We start from the raw sequence: 11,196 nt of genomic DNA, 5'->3' as shown, positions 1-11,196 counted from the left end.
TCTTCAGTGAAAACTGAAAAACTGAGAGACTCACACCTAGTTCAATGGAGTTTTCAATCTGGCCTTCAAGTGCTTAAAAACTTCATCCAATGAAACCCATATAGGATTTAGGATTCTCTCTGTTGTAATCCTTTTTATTCATACTTCACACATTTTTTAAAGTCAGGTGATATCATCATGTTGCAGAAATGCAGTAGCTGGAAATTACTGCATTAAAAAGAAAACTTAAATATATACTAACAATACCTAAATATATAATGATTTTATACATGATTATAAAATTAGCAAAGAAAAGTCAGATGTCTACTTGGTATGAAATATTACAATTCTGTTGATTCTGTCATTCTGGATCAGGTGGAAATATATTAAAAATAATAAGAACAGCTCTAATGTTTGTTTCCTTCTCCGGTCCCTGTCTTTTGACCACCTTTTCAGTTGTTATATGATCATTATACCCACAAGGATTACTTGGGTAAGGTAAGGTAATTTAATTCCAGTAAAACTTTGTTTCAAGCCAATGCTAGCAGTCACAAAAACACTATCAAAACTGAGTCTTCCAGAGCCCATACTTCCTTTACTAAAATTGCTATGGCACCAAAGTCTTCTTACTAGCTATGTACATATCTGTCTGCAATCTGACAGCAGTGAACTGCAGACTTCGTTTCCCATCACTCAACTCCTTCAGGGCTCATGAAACGTGCATTCCTCCACTTTTCTCAAAACACAGTTTGACTTAGTAGATGATCATGCCTATCAACACCTCCCCGCAGTGCCCACTTCCCACACACATTCTCCAGCTAGCTTTAAGAACAATTCCTATTTTACTCAATAAGACAGTGATTAAAGCTCTGAGTACTTTTAATATTTTTGATCCATGCTTCACCAGTTTTTTCCCACTACCAGAAGACAATATAAACAGCCAGGCTGTGCCATATCTCAGGACAGTCTCAGTGTCACTTCTCTTGTAGTTCATATTGAATATCTAATTTTGTATTGAAGCAGAAAACGTGTGAGGACGTGAGAATGACTGTCCATGAATTAAGGGACTCCTTGAAAGGGATACAACAGTTATGTCTAATTTCCTAAGCACAATATATATTTTTGTTAAAGTCAGTTTCTTTATACTTAAGAGAGGCAATGTTTCACTGATATAGCTGGGATTTCTCATTGCTCGTTTTCTTTCACTTACAGATAAACAGATAACTAAAAACATAAATTTATGTGACAACCTGTTAAATGCAGTTCATTATGCAAAAACCAGTCACTTGGATCTCTCACCTCTGCTTGTTTGTCATTGTCCTCATATTTTTCATAAATCTGAATGTTAAGTTCCTTGGGCAGCTTCAAAATATCTATTTGTACATTGTCTTACTCAGCATAATCCTGGTGTTGGTTAGAACCCTGACAATTCCTTTAGTTCTGCTGTTTCAGTATTAAAATGAGTGCTTCAGCTCCTCTGCTCTCCTTCATAATCCAGAGTGGGGACAGCATTTTAGCAGTGATTTTCTCTGATTATTCATTCAGATTGAATATTAACCAGAAAGGTCTTGAGAGTTTATAATTTTGCCTCCAGTTTATATTTAGGAGTCGAGTTATTTATTCCAGTAATAATATTTATTTTTTCTGGCTTATGAAGTTAAAAAAAAAACCCTCGTTTTACTGATTTATACCTATATAAAAATAGTTAATATGTTCATCTCTTTTGGATTTTATTTTAAATAAGTGTCTAAATCATCAACTGAAAAATAAGTAGTAATATTTTGTAAACATAGGGTAATTATATATGTGTGCTTATACTGTAATAAAATAGTCCCCTGAAATATTGGTCTCAGGAGCAAAAGCAGGATAATTTTTGTGAAGCAACATAAAAGTTTTTGCAGTGAAATAGCTTGGGTCATTCTGTTTCTTGTTTAGCAGGGGAAATAACAGAAAAAAAAAAACATTCCTTTGGAAGTTTTGAATGATACCTGAGAGGCTCCAGGAATTTGCTATCAAACACAATCAGTGTTCTGCACAAGACAGTAATATAAATCTCAGATAAAAATTGTTTGACAATCAAGAATGGCCATTGTCCCTTCCCAAGAGGCAACTGATTGCATTAAATGCTACTTTTCTACCTGTTAGATTGTAGTAATGTGGCTATAGTTCATCACTAAGGCCTCTATAATGAGGTGCAGCTAGCTCAACACCAGCAGGTTTGAATCCACTGATGGTTTCCTGTTTCTATGTGAAGGATGGCGTTTTTTCCAGTTGATTGGAGGGATGTTTTGTTTGTTTTTTTTTTTCTTTCCGTTAGTGAACAGCGTGTTTATGATGACTTCTGCAAGCTCCAAGGGAATGTAACAGCTACAGATTAATAGCAGGATCTTGAACAGAGGTACTGGAATATTATTAAAGGAGGCTGTCTTCTATTCAGAACTACAAATGGAGTCACAGTGGAATTGCTGGGTCATTTCCATCTCTTGACTGCCTTTAGTTTCCTCCAGACTTGTGGTGAGGGACCTTGGCAATTGCCAAGAAGTTAATGATCTTGGAGACAAGGGGAGGGACTAGAAAAAAAAAAAAAAAAAAAAAAAGTAAATGTTCAATTAACACTCATTTAGCTTTTATCATAATGATTACGTGTAATTATATTGCCTGGTGTTAGAGGTATATGTCTAATTAAGAGTACTATATATGTATATGTTTTGGCAAGGTGGACTGAATCTCAGAATTTTTCATGATGACAACTTTGCTGTAGTAAAAATGTTAACTTCACCCTACATTCTTGTGATTGCACTTCATTCCAATATTTTCATACTTTTTTTTTCCTATGAATAACTCTGTTGGAAATACAAGATTGTTTTGAAACCAACTGTTATTTTCTTTTGAAAATAAACATCTTTTTGCATTTCTCTGTAGGGGACTTGCTTTGAGCTTGCTCATGGCTTTCAAGCTATTCCTTCACAGCAGCTCAGGTCCAAGCTTTCCTTGTTTCCTTGCAGCTAATCCACAGAAAAAAAAAAAAAAAAAAAAAAAAGGTGTCTCTTTAGAACCTCACCAAAAGCATAGACTTGAACCCCTACTGTAGCCCCATAGATGTATGGTGCAGTATACTTTCCATATAAATCTGGACATAGATGTAGCAACCTTTCAATTGACCTAATCCAATGCTTAAGTGTCCCTATCATGTTGTTACTATGTTTTCCTACTTCTGCCTCTTGTGGCTTTATTAAGCCACCCAATTAATGAGCAACTATAGGATCACATCTCCTAGATAACGTTTAGCACAGAATACTGATGCCCCAGGTAGAAATACCCTTACTTTCATTTTGTTTCAATGATCCCATGAATAAAACATGTTGTAATGTGATTGGTAAAGAATCCGTTTACCTCTCTTTCTAAAGTGAATTTGTACCCTGAATAAGTACTTGTGTTCCTGGAAACTTTAAGATGTTCCTCTTCCTTCCTTACCTCAATATTTTTAAATTAATACTTCAGACAGATTCTCACCCAGTGTAAATTCTTCATAATTCTCAAGATAGAGAGATCCTCTGGGCTCTATCAGAAGAAGGGTGGCCAGCAGGGGGAGGAAGGTGGCTGTCCCTCTCTACTATGCCCTCGTGAGGCTCCATATGGAGTACTGTGTCCAGGTCTTGGGCCCCCCGTATAAGACAGGGAGCTGTTAGAGAGGGTCCAGAGTAGGGCCACAGAGATGATCAGAGGGCTGGAGCGCCTCTCCTATGAAGACAGGCTGAGGGAGCTGAGCTTGTTCAGCTTGGAGAAGAGACGGCTGCGGGGTGACCTCATTGCAGTCTTCCAGTTCCTTAAGGGAGCCTACAGACAGGAGGCAAGTCAACTCTTTAAAAGGGTAATGGCAGGACAAGGGGAAATGGTTTTAAGTTGAAGGAGGGAAGATTTAGATTGGATGTCAGGGGTAAGTTCTTTACTATGAGAGTGGTGAGCTGCTGGAACAGGCTGCCCAGAGAGGTTGTGGATGCCCCGTCCCTGGAGGTGTTCATGGCCAGGTTGGAGGGGCCCTGGGCAGCCTGATCTAGTATTAAATGTGGAAGTTGGTGGCTCTGCCTGTGGCAGGGGGTATTGGAGATTGATGATCCTTAAGGTCCCTTCCAACCCAGGCCATTCTGTGATTCTGTGAAGATCTCCCTCAACAGACTGAAACGAAGTCCACAAGTTCATCTATGCAGGATGTTAAAAACACAAGAGTGCTGATCATTCCATAGATAGATAGGTAGATAGATACATAGATAGATAGATAGACAGATAGACAGACAGATATAGATATAAATATGTCCTTTTGTTCAGCTGTTTGTAGGGGCCTCTCAGCAAGTGAGAGGAGGAGATACACTAAGAACCTTCAGTATTCCAGCAGAAATTCCAAATATCTGTCAACATGAAATGTTATTCTCCCCAACCTCAATTTCTTTCTATGCTGCAGAAGCAAGTGGGATGCATGGCTGAGCTTCTTCAAGAAGGCCGCATTATACTCTCTGAGAGGACCATGATTTTGTCTTCCATAACAGATGGTCCTTGGCAGGTAAAGTGGTAACTAGCAGTGTTATAGCTGCAGGATAAACAGAGGAAGCTACAGTTCCAGCAGGCTAACTGGTTGCATATGCCATCTTTTCTGAAATGTAAGCATGGATTGGTTGAATGGTACAGGCAAAAATTCTACAGTCTACACCAAATCACCAACACTGGTAAGACAAGTAAAACAGTTGCTCCTGTCATCCCTCATCCCAGCAAAATCTGTGTTACAGAAATAGAAACTTTAAAATGTACTCTTCTCTTTTACTTAAGATCTTTAAAAAGACTATTTACATTTAAAAAAAAAGTCAGAGTCATTCATAATTTCAAATAGAATGCTGCAAAAAACGATTACAGATTGTAGTTTTTAGACCTGAAAAACATGAAGGACAATTTTATATTACTGGACATTGATCTAGAGAAATGAAATTCTGATAAACTACAACATTCCATGAAATGAAAACATTTTAGAGAAATAAGAAAAAATGTTTCAAAAATTAATTCACTTTGAGTGAATCAAAATGGGTATTTTTTCTGCTTCTGACTATACATTTTTTATATCTATATATAAATTTATTACATAATAATACCATATGAAAAACCTTACGCTTAAATTCCCCAAAATACTTGTGCACTCTTAAAGGAAGAAAAAAAAAAAGATTCTACAATATAATTTATTCACATCAATATCCATTTTATGGATAAGAATGCAAATTGTTTAACTGTGACTTTTTGGGCTCTAGCTTTTGAACTCTTTATGCTCGCTGCATCTGTCAGAAGAATCACCCGAGATCTCACAGAGGGCCATCAGGCAAATAGTTAAAAAACACTGACAGGAAAGAGCCAGCTGGAGTGCTAAGGTTCCTATCACAGCTCTTTAGTATTCTGCCACATTAATACAATTCCTAGGTTTTACTTGAGAGGCATTCTACTTACAGACATTTCACTTACAGGTTTCGTACAAACTGTTCTTTAATAGGATTTTGTAATATCTGATTATAAGATACATTAATAAATAATGAGAGGAAATATACACCGGTGAAAATTGTAGGTTATACAACTAAAATGACAAAACTGGAAGAAATACAATCATTATCACTGCAGGAGCAGCATAAAATGAGCTACATTGCACAGCCCCAGCACTTTATGCTGTTAGTCCAACACAAATATTACACAATTAAATAGCAATAAAAACATATATATTTTGGCTAATACAGCTTCTGAAAAAAAGATTCTTATATTGTCTGACTTGCTGTGATGACAGCTGCAGTACTGTATCTCATGAATTTACACACAGTTCTCTAGAACACATTGTTTAAAGGAAGAATAGTGGGTGGTGAAATTATCTTTGGTGAGTCATGTTGGTTTTCATGTGATCTTCAAGATATTTTCTTACTTGCACCTCACTAAGTAGAGAGAAAACAAGAAGGTTCATTATATAATGAAGCTATAGTTCAGCCCTTTTGTAGATTTTTTTTCTTCTCATTTCAATATTTTCAACTCATATGAGTGTGATTTGCTTCCTCTGCTAAAAGCCCCCACAGTTGGACTGATGTTCGCATGAGAGCAGACAGAACAAAGTCAGCACAAACCTTTCAAATCAAAGCCACTCAATAAAGAAGTCATTTGCTTAGAAGCAGCATATGTAGAAAATATGATCTGATTATCCTGAGCTACATAGACTTTAATTACACTTGTTTCAAATGTGTTCATTTGAAATGTGATGGCTCCTTCTTTCTCATCACTATAGTTCCCCAAAACATTTGAATCTTGTGTTTGTATTAACTGACTGAATTCAGATTACAGTTTTTTATAGGGACAAACTCTTCCCTTTCTAAAAACTATTCCTTCTGTCTATATGAAATTCACCGTATCATTTTCATTGTGTTTTCACAGGAATATAGACAGTGGAGGGAAGTTTATGCAGTGCAGATTGTAGCTGGATGTTACTCTAGCACCAATGGCAACACAGTCAAATTCTTCCCTCTGCTTCAAACAGTGTTCCTGTGTAGGGTAAAAACACAAAAACTGAAGCTTGGCCCATATTTTGCTTTCCAAAATAGGAATTGATTGATCAAATTAGCGGCTGAGTGAGTTAATTAATCATTCCATTCAATCAATCTCCACAAGCAGAAAATGCAGTGGTTAGTAACCAATGAACACAATCTGGAAGTTGTTCCTGTCTGCCATTCACATTTTCTGAAGATTGAATATAACAGGTCTCTTTCTCCAACTGAAGCCAGTGGGACAAAGCCCCTTCCAGGCTGATCGCCAGCCCCTAAGACTTTGCTGAGTTAATGAGTATCCTTAATGACCAGAAACAGGTGATGACTCCACATTCTGCAGTAGGGCAGTGAGAAGATGAGGAAGCAGAGAGGCGGACAAAATATGTAGATCCATTTTTTTTCTCTCCTACAGGTATGGAAACTGGAACCCTCAGCAAAAGGAAAGGAGCAGAGCTCAGTGGTATAAAACTGATGTGAGAATGGAAACCAGCTGGCCATGTGTCTAACTAAAGCAAAAACCTTAAATGAGAAAGCTAAAATTCTCCAAAATGCATTTTAACAGGAACTAGCTTTAGGGGAAGGAAGAAAGCCAACTGCTCAGGAAAGAGGTGAGATGTCTTAAATATGAAATTAGGCAGCAGTGCCTGTGATCCATCATGGACATTGAAGGAAGAAGAAACCATGCCTTAGCCTTTGAACCTTTTAAGGAGGTGGATATTTCAAGTATAGCACTGGCTTCATTTGTATCCTTATTTTTTCTTAAATTGCTCAGTCAGAATTGCTATCAGAAAAGATCCATTAGATCATTAAACTGTCTCCCTACCAAGACAGGAATGGTCTCACCAATGTATCACTTCTTTCTTTTGTTCAGTGCTGTCTTGTGCTTCATATGGCTGACTTATCTTGTACCCTCGCTGCATTTATTAAAAAATGATGTGTATTGGAACTACTCCGCTGCACTCTTCTTCTATAAACTTTGGCTTCTAAGACCATTTCCTTTTAAAACAGGGATAAAATAAATCTTCTGGCCCTGACTGGCTATTAGAGGGCTGAATGTTTTTCAAAATGAAAAGATGAAATAACAGTGCTAATGATAGAGTGATACCAAATGTGGGAGAAAGGTTATTTTGGTATGTAAAAGGGGCTGCAGAATTATAAGTTACAGGGATTAAAAATGATTTTGCCAAAAATGGATTATCATTGCCAGCAGATAATCTGAACTAGAAAATTCTTTTAACTGTAACTTCAGTTAAACCTAATAGGCATGTTTCTATCATCTTTATTCTGCCTTCTACCTTTTATGCAATTCCTTTTTCTCTCACTTTCTCTGATTTCTGCCTTCTCTTGGCTTCTAGGCTCTGTGCTTGCTCTGAACTCATCCTGCTTTGTTGAGCAAATCCTGCAGCTGTATATTTACTTCTTGTTCTTCCTCATTCTTACTGATCTACCAGATTCATTTTTTATGCAAAATCTTTCAGCAAGCATACCTAAATGCAAACAATTCTGAAATTGTAATGTTGAGTTCTTCCACAAATTCTAATCTCTAGATCCAGTCATATTTATGCATATCCTTTGTGTTTAACATCATCTTCTGATTGAGGCAACAAGTGATAGAAATCTCAGGAAATAAATAAATAAATACAGTAGGATTGCACTTTCTACTTTTTAGGATATAAAGATTCTAGGTGCACAGTTTGGATGTATGCATGTTTTAATTTTCAAAGCGTAAGAAGAAGCTACTTGTTGAAGGAAGTGGCAGATTTATTTGTAATCCCCTGAGCATGTGCAGTCTGAGGACAAATTCAAGAAAATATATTCCTTCTAATAACTGAACTGATTTCTCTTCTCAAAAAATGTCTCAAAAAGACATTTCTATCAAGCTGAAGGAGAATGAAACTATTCAGGAAAATGTGGCCCCGTAGGCTACTTGTCTATTTATTTTCAGTGGACCTTGTCAAGAATGAGACTGGCCAGATGCTAAGATATGTAATCTCTTTTCATCTACGTATGCTATTTATCCAGCTGTATTTAAGCAATTCTTTTCTTTATGGACATGCAGCTTGCCTAAGTGTTTGAGCTGCTAATACTGCCATTAAACTTTTTACTATACTTGTAGTCATTTTACCTGCTAAGTCAAAGTGAAAAGATGGATACAGGCTTGACTTTTAAGTGGAACAAATTTACCACCTGATGGCTATGTGTAGAATTAACAGAGAGAGGAAACACATGGCAGACGAATTTGGAGCCCATTTCTTCCAGCACATCTCAGTCTCCATGGTACAGAGAACAACTGTTTCTTTCTCCAATACCTCCCTTAACAAAACTGGATCCTCAGGGTTTAGTGTCTGATTTCTTGTAGCTGTAGCTTCTCTTGTTGCAGGTACAGTACACTATTAAAAAGATAGAAGAGCTAGGTACCAGGAGCAAAAGAGAATCATGATTTTGCCATAAGAAGCACAAATCTTGAAGTACTGCTTTGTGAGGCCCCTGTTCTACCACATTTTCAACAAAAGAGTTGTGTAGTATGTGGAAAAGCTACCCCATAGATATACAGTAGAAGCACTGTAGGCATGCTCTGGATCTCCCCATATTTTAGAGTGCTTCTTTAAAGTTGTGGTCTTATCCATCTGCATTCACCCTTCTGATCAGCTCTCACAGACCCAAGCCATGGTGTAGGATGGCAGGAAAGAGAGCAATGTGCACTGCCGCTTCCAGAACATACATGGCTGGGCAGAGCTGAACCACCTCCCATCACAGTCACTGGCAGACTTTGCTGTCTGGACTGGTGCCAAATCAGATCAATGGAGCTGTGCCTCACTGAAAGCTCTTTAAATTAAGGGATAGGATGGAACAAGAAATAACATCTCTGGTTATAATAATAACTGCATGAACAAGAGAAAGCTTATATAAGTCACAAGGAATGAGAATTCATTTTTTAAATGCAGGAAAACTAAGGCTATCTTGTTGTACTAATGGCTTGAGCAACAACAGTGATAACATTTAAACTCAGATTTTATGGCAGGTTTTTATATGATGGCAGGTTTTTTTCTCTCCTCTGAGCTCTCTTCATAGGCCTGCAGCTATCCTGGCCCCATGAGTGCCAGCAGTTGCAGTGGAATGTGTATTAGTTCTTTCACTGCATAGGTTATACTTAGGTAGGCATAAACTGAAAAAAAAATGGAGGTTTTTTTTTCAGACCTTGCATCCATGTGACATCACTTATGTTCCTCAAACATAGCTTGCAGAGTACTGCAAGAGACAGCTAAAATTGCATTGAGTGCTTTCTTAGTGCTCCTTCTCAAGTCAAGCAAATCACAGAACCGCACAGAATCACAGGGGATGGAATGGACCTCAAGAGATATCAAGTCTAAACCGCCTGCTAAAGCAGGTACCCCAAATAGGTCTCACAGGTGGGCGTCCAGACATGTCTAGAATATCTCCATGGAAGGAGACACCACAACCTCTCTGGGCAACCTGCAGGAGTGTTACAAGTATCTGAATGCATTGGTAAAAAAAATCTGTCTGGCATCTCCTGAAAGCTAGCAGCTGACCGTCCTTAACTATGTGGCACGCATGGGGTCCACAGCAATAAGATATTTTAATTTTTGTATCCTTTTTTTAAAACATGACAAGGAGTCAATACAAAAACAAATCACAGTAATGCACAATTATTCCAAGCCTGGTTTGTGCACAGTCAGCATGCTGAGATATACCAAGCCAAGAGGATTTTTTCCTTTCTTTTAAAGAAAGATTTATTCATAAGGGTGAAGAGGGCAAATTCCCAACATTTCAGCCCTCAGCTGGCTTTTGTCAAGGGTTTCTAACGCAGACACATGGTGAGGCTTGGCTAAGGCACAGGGGAAAAAAGTTGCGATGTAAATTCTATGGATTGATATATACTCTCTGTAGTAATGTTAAGACTTGCCAAACTTTTCATGGATAAAGAATGTGAAAGCTTAGGAATATGTGCTGATCTGCATATACTTTTACACGCACAGATAAATAGCGCAGTCTGTGTTTTGCCACCATGACTTTACCACTGTATTATCTTACTCTGCCCTTAGTTCCATTAAATTCAGCCAGTAACCCTTTCAACTACTGAAGTAAAAGTGATAAAATCTGGCCTTCAGTAGGGAGCTCACTTCACTCCTTCCCCCACCTATCTACAATAAGACCCATGCTTCTCTGATGAGGTATTACTTCATTTTAAATTTCAAAACACCCAAGAGAACATACGTGTTAGTTTAACATGTTTGGGTTTATTTCCACTTCCATTTTTGAAACTATCTGTATGAACAAGTAAGGTAAAAACAGGTTTCAGAGCTAGCTTCTACTTTGTTCTTTTGAGGTTTCACTCAGCATATGTAATGGTTAACGAGAGAACATGAAATCCCTCCTCTCAGGTTCTTCCTCAGTGGTTGGTGAGTTCTGGTCTATGTTCCCAGGACCACTGCATTTTACTTTCTGTGTTTAAGCTAAAATCACTGTCTATAGCAGCCACCATTCTGAGAGCTGGGGCTGAGATTTGTTACTCTTCTAGTTAAGTGTCCAAACCACAGAGGAAGACTGCATTTGTTCCCCTTTGGTCCTCAGCAGTGGTTTCTCATTACTTGCCTACCTGCCTTTTAACAAAGCTGTTCTGCCTATGTTAACTACATTATCT

Source organism: Gallus gallus, chromosome 2, assembly GCF_016699485.2.
Source record: "Gallus gallus isolate bGalGal1 chromosome 2, bGalGal1.mat.broiler.GRCg7b, whole genome shotgun sequence".
NCBI lineage: Eukaryota > Metazoa > Chordata > Aves > Galliformes > Phasianidae > Gallus > Gallus gallus.
The sequence above is the reverse complement of the archived record's forward strand: the minus strand, read 5'-3'. Positions refer to the sequence as shown.